Source organism: Magallana gigas, chromosome 5 (genome assembly GCF_963853765.1).
Source record: "Magallana gigas chromosome 5, xbMagGiga1.1, whole genome shotgun sequence".
Classification (NCBI taxonomy): Eukaryota; Metazoa; Mollusca; class Bivalvia; order Ostreida; family Ostreidae; genus Magallana; species Magallana gigas.
The window spans coordinates 44,202,508-44,208,511 of NC_088857.1; the positions used below are offsets into that span (position 1 = coordinate 44,202,508).

The 6,004-nt window shown below is 36.6% G+C and overlaps 2 non-coding genes across 2 annotated transcripts; both read right to left on the bottom strand.

The window, feature by feature from the left end:
• Positions 1-412: 412 nt before the first annotated feature.
• On the bottom strand, positions 413-531 carry LOC136275958 (5S ribosomal RNA). Its single transcript, XR_010714465.1, has one exon. It is a non-coding gene; the product is annotated as a 5S ribosomal RNA (ribosomal RNA).
• A 1,540-nt stretch (positions 532-2,071) lies between these two features.
• Positions 2,072-2,190, bottom strand: LOC136275959 (5S ribosomal RNA). Its single transcript, XR_010714466.1, has one exon. It is a non-coding gene; the product is annotated as a 5S ribosomal RNA (ribosomal RNA).
• Between the last annotated feature and the right edge of the window lie 3,814 nt (positions 2,191-6,004).

Consider the following 6,004-nt stretch of genomic DNA (forward strand, 5'->3'; position numbering starts at 1 on the left):
TCTGTCTCAAATGCTGTGCCAGGTGCCATGATTGCTGAGCTTGGGCTGACAATTATCTACCCTAATATACCGTTATTTCGCTTCTTCAAAATCGAGATACATAATTATGTGTATTGTATAAGGTAATTAATTAAGCATATAATATTTGATAATCATTAATTATCGGTAATTCATACATGGACAAAATATCGTTTCATTGTTTTTTGTAATGCGATTGATTCGCTATGTTTTATTTTACTTGCTTATTTCTTGTCTGCCGCATGCATGTAAATTTCACCGCACGTTTTTCACGGACTTGTCTCCCTTAGACCATGATGACTTGGAGATCATTGGAAAATTTATTCGCAGGGCGAATTATGAGAATTATTTTTGATAAAAAAAAATTGATGAAATTTTATTTGAAATAAAAAAAAGTCTACGACACCTGGTATTCCCAGGCGGTCACCCATCCAAGTACTAACCAAGCTCTACGTTGCTTAACTTCGGTGATCGGACGAGAACCGGTGCTTTCAACGTGATATGGCCGTAGACATTAGATAGGGTTTATATTGCGTACATAAAGATACAGTTGTGAAAGAAATTCCAATTATTTTAATTTCATGTTTCAGATATTTATATTTTAGTGTAATAAAAGCTATATGTTACTCACTGACTCACTCCATAGAAATGTTTACTTTGTTTTGTAAAAAGGGGTGGGGGGGGGGGGGGGGGTTGAACGCGCACTTGCTACTGTTGCGAATGTGAAAAAGGGGGGGGGGTCTTGTAAGACGCCTTGTGGTTTTTTTTTATTTGATGATATGACAGAATACACTTGTGTTTGTAGATGATGAGAGGGATTGATATATCATCGGGCACTTTCTATTACACGAAAAGAGGGCGGGGGGGGGGGGGATAAATAATATTTATCTGTATTACAAAAGTAAAACTCAATTGTGGGATATGCAAGTGTAATGTGTTGTTGCTGTTGTAATTTGTTTTTGGTGTATATGTTCATTATTTCCATTGATAATTTATCTATTTTGATTTCATTGATATGTACACTGTATTTCTATTGTATTGTATAGAGACATCTTTTCGAAAAAATTTCATGGCTCTAAAAAGAGCCGTTTGCAGTTATATCTGTAGTAACCGCTCAGTACTCCTCATCTGATCCGGAGTCTGACATGTCGTCGGAGATGATCTGTACATCTTCTCCAAACATTTCACGCCTTAGGTCTGCTACTGTCTGTGCTTTGTTGTGAGCGTAGTCGTAGTACATGTTTCTGAGTCCCTCAACAACTGCCAGTCTCAGTCTAAGGCTGTATCTGAAGGAACGATGATTCTCTGCCTTGGCTCTACTGTATCGGGACTGGAGGTCAGACATCTTGTAGTTGAGTTGGACAATCTGCTCACACGCTCTTTTAAAGCGACGTTCGCTGTCCATCAACGAAAAACGCTTGTCCATAGTCTTTCTTCTGGGACTGGTACTTTGGATAGCTTTCATCTTGATATAGGATATAGCACTAGAAGATGCAGTAAGTGTTTTCGATTTGCAGTGTAGGATTTGTGATGTCCTTGCTCTTCGCGCACCCCACTATATAGCGCACAGTGGCATTGCTAATTGAGAAACTCGTTTCATTTCATAAGGCGACACGAGTCGCCTGAATAAACAAGTTATTATCTGTCTCAAATGCTGTGCCAGGTGCCATGATTGCTGAGCTTGGGCTGACAATTATCTACCCTAATATACCGTTATTTCGCTTCTTCAAAATCGAGATACATAATTATGTGTATTGTATAAGGTAATTAATTAAGCATATAATATTTGATAATCATTAATTATCGGTAATTCATACATGGACAAAATATCGTTTCATTGTTTTTTGTAATGCGATTGATTCGCTATGTTTTATTTTACTTGCTTATTTCTTGTCTGCCGCATGCATGTAAATTTCACCGCACGTTTTTCACGGACTTGTCTCCCTTAGACCATGATGACTTGGAGATCATTGGAAAATTTATTCGCAGGGCGAATTATGAGAATTATTTTTGATAAAAAAAAATTGATGAAATTTTATTTGAAATAAAAAAAAGTCTACGACACCTGGTATTCCCAGGCGGTCACCCATCCAAGTACTAACCAAGCTCTACGTTGCTTAACTTCGGTGATCGGACGAGAACCGGTGCTTTCAACGTGATATGGCCGTAGACATTAGATAGGGTTTATATTGCGTACATAAAGATACAGTTGTGAAAGAAATTCCAATTATTTTAATTTCATGTTTCAGATATTTATATTTTAGTGTAATAAAAGCTATATGTTACTCACTGACTCACTCCATAGAAATGTTTACTTTGTTTTGTAAAAAGGGGTGGGGGGGGGGGGGGGTTGAACGCGCACTTGCTACTGTTGCGAATGTGAAAAAGGGGGGGGGGGTCTTGTAAGACGCCTTGTGGTTTTTTTTTATTTGATGATATGACAGAATACACTTGTGTTTGTAGATGATGAGAGGGATTGATATATCATCGGGCACTTTCTATTACACGAAAAGAGGGCGGGGGGGGGGGGATAAATAATATTTATCTGTATTACAAAAGTAAAACTCAATTGTGGGATATGCAAGTGTAATGTGTTGTTGCTGTTGTAATTTGTTTTTGGTGTATATGTTCATTATTTCCATTGATAATTTATCTATTTTGATTTCATTGATATGTACACTGTATTTCTATTGTATTGTATAGAGACATCTTTTCGAAAAAATTTCATGGCTCTAAAAAGAGCCGTTTGCAGTTATATCTGTAGTAACCGCTCAGTACTCCTCATCTGATCCGGAGTCTGACATGTCGTCGGAGATGATCTGTACATCTTCTCCAAACATTTCACGCCTTAGGTCTGCTACTGTCTGTGCTTTGTTGTGAGCGTAGTCGTAGTACATGTTTCTGAGTCCCTCAACAACTGCCAGTCTCAGTCTAAGGCTGTATCTGAAGGAACGATGATTCTCTGCCTTGGCTCTACTGTATCGGGACTGGAGGTCAGACATCTTGTAGTTGAGTTGGACAATCTGCTCACACGCTCTTTTAAAGCGACGTTCGCTGTCCATCAACGAAAAACGCTTGTCCATAGTCTTTCTTCTGGGACTGGTACTTTGGATAGCTTTCATCTTGATATAGGATATTGAAATATCTGGTAGAGTCGTTTTCATTAATTTTGTTTAGTTTCGTATTTCAATGATATTCAAAATTGAAACTATAACGATAATGCATATGAATATCTCTCATCTTTGTTATCTTTTATTTTCTTTAATTTTTTTTTCGATAACCTTGAACGGATTTTGTGTTATATTCGTGTTTTGGAAAATTTGACCGGGTCTTTATTACGAAGCAATGCGGATTAAAATAGACTGCTGACACAAGTTGTAAAATGAAAAATTTACGCTTGTCGAAATTTTGGGGAGGTTGAGATATGAAACTTTCTGGCAGAGCTCTAGGCTGTGGACCCCCCCCCCCCAACCCACCCCCTCGAGTGTCTAAAGAGTCTTTTAGCTTCTAATCTTTTGGGTGTGAAGATCGTGGTGGGAGGGATTCGACTTGATCCAGTCCATCCTCTTGAAAAAATAAAATTATTATTTTCGCAATAAATGGCCATAGACACCAACGCCCCTGGCAAACAAAAATTTACTTTCTATTGGACCTTTTTATGAGAAGTAATGCTGGATCTGGCCCCGCGATTTATGTATTAATGTAAGTCCACCATTTTAATAGGGTATAATTACGCACAAATATAACTCACAAGGACCGACTCTATCCAAAATTAAGCATTCAATACTTATATCTATTTTGATGCTTGTTTGTATAAAATATTTTCGAATCGTCGCTTTAAAGGAGCATGGTCACGATTTTGGTCAAATTCTATTGTTCTGTTTTTTTTTAGGTCATCTGAGCTGAAATTTCTGATCACATTTCAATTCTTCTGTCGTCTGTCTGTCTGTCTTCCTGCCTGTCCGTCTGTCCGTAAGCTTTTCACATTTTCAACATCTCCCCAAGAACTACTGGGCCAATTTCAACCAAACTTGGCACATAGCACCCTTAGGCTAAGGGGATTGAAAGTTGTGAAAAGGAGGAACCATGCCTTTTTAAGGAGAGATAATTAGGAAATGTTTAATTTTTTTTTTTTAGAAATATTCAAAAATGTTCTTCTCAAGAACTATTCCGCAAGGAAAGCTGAAACTTGTGTGGAAATATCCTCAGGTGGTGTAGATTCAAAGTTATGAAAATCATGATCCCTGAGGGAAGGGTGGGGCCACAAGGGGGGGGGGGGGGGGTCGAAGTTTTAAATAGGAATGTATAAAGTATATCGTCTTCTCAGAAAATAATCAGCCAGGAAAGCTGAAACTCATTGACATATTGCTGATTCTTTTTACATAATTGTTTAGACTTTGGCACTTGGACGATTCTTGGGCCCCACAAGGGGTCCAGAGTTTGATGTAGGCTTATATCCAATATATAAACAATCTTTTTGAGAACTGCAATACTCAATATGTGATATAACTATAGAATTATCGTGTTAGAAAAGGGACTTCATAATAAACATAAGAATATCAAGGGGGAAATGAATTTTATTTATACAGGGTTAACATGTATTTTTGTACATTGTCCATATAGTTTGTATTATGACTCCATTATTTTATCATACCTTTTGGTCCTCAGGTGAGCGATGTGGCCCAGGGGCCTCTTGTATTATTTACAGTCCTTCAGGAATGCATCTCTAATAATCAGAGAGTCAGTCGTTAAGTTATAAGCAAGATACAGAGCTCAAAATCTTCTTTGTAATGATTTGTTTACAAAGGTTCAAAATACCAGAAAATAACTTTTTCAAGCTGATATGTCTATTTTCTTATTCATTATAAGCATAAATAAACAGTTCCAAACGTATTACACATTCATATTTGGTCTAAAACTGGAATGTTCTCATGAACATTCAAAATGTAAACAATTAAAAGCTTTGTTTATATGTCAAAGAATTTTAAGCGCTTATAACTCAACAAATGACACCTATTAAAAAGTCTTACTGGAACATTGTAAACATTAAAATAGTTTTTGATCAAAATTGCGACCATGCCCCTTTAACGTCATTACATGTATACGCTTTAGTCAGGGATATGAATAATAGATAAAATATCCATAAAACATGTTATTTAGTGCTCTTCAGCTCCTGAAATAATATAGACAGAAACTGTGCATGGAAAATTCTTTTTTGAGATCGAAAAGATATGATCGATTTAACAATTATTTTCAAAAGTACATACTAATTTGGTAATAAGTAGACTGACCAAGCCATGCGTTTGCTCTCGCATCTGGAATGTCTCGGCTCAATTGAGCAAAGAGCGCAAATAAGTTGGATAAAGTTTTGTCTGGCGCCCCCCTGCCGTCTGTAAACGTTTTATTGATTAAGCAGATCATTTTAACCGAACTTGGTCCGAAGCATTCCTAGGTTAAGGGATTTCAAATTTGTTCAAATGAAGGATCGGTTCACCTTCATAAGGGTTTTATGTATAAGGAAAGACCGAGAATAGAATTTAACGTTTTGGATACCGTCTTTTCAACAAGACAGACAGTAATGCCGACATTGTATAAAAGCTTCCTAACGTATAAAATATAGCAAAATGTCATTGCAATTGAATGTGAAATAATTAAAGATTTATCGATTTTATTTTGTGTTTTGTTTGTAAAACATTCAAAATTCTAAGAGAAATTCTAAGGGCCAACCCCTCCCCCCCCAAAATAATAAAAATAAAATCGAAATTCTTGTAATATGCACATATAGATCTACACATTGTGTCCAAAATACCTACAAATTCCTTGCAGTGGATGAAGAAGAGTTGCGCTTACAAACTGTTTATTTTCAATTTAGGACCAAAATTCAAATTTTAAGTTCAAAAGGACCGAAATTCCCTGAAAAATTAAGAAGTCGGAAGTTTCTGGTTACATGCACATTTTCACATTGTATCCTAAATACCTAAAACGT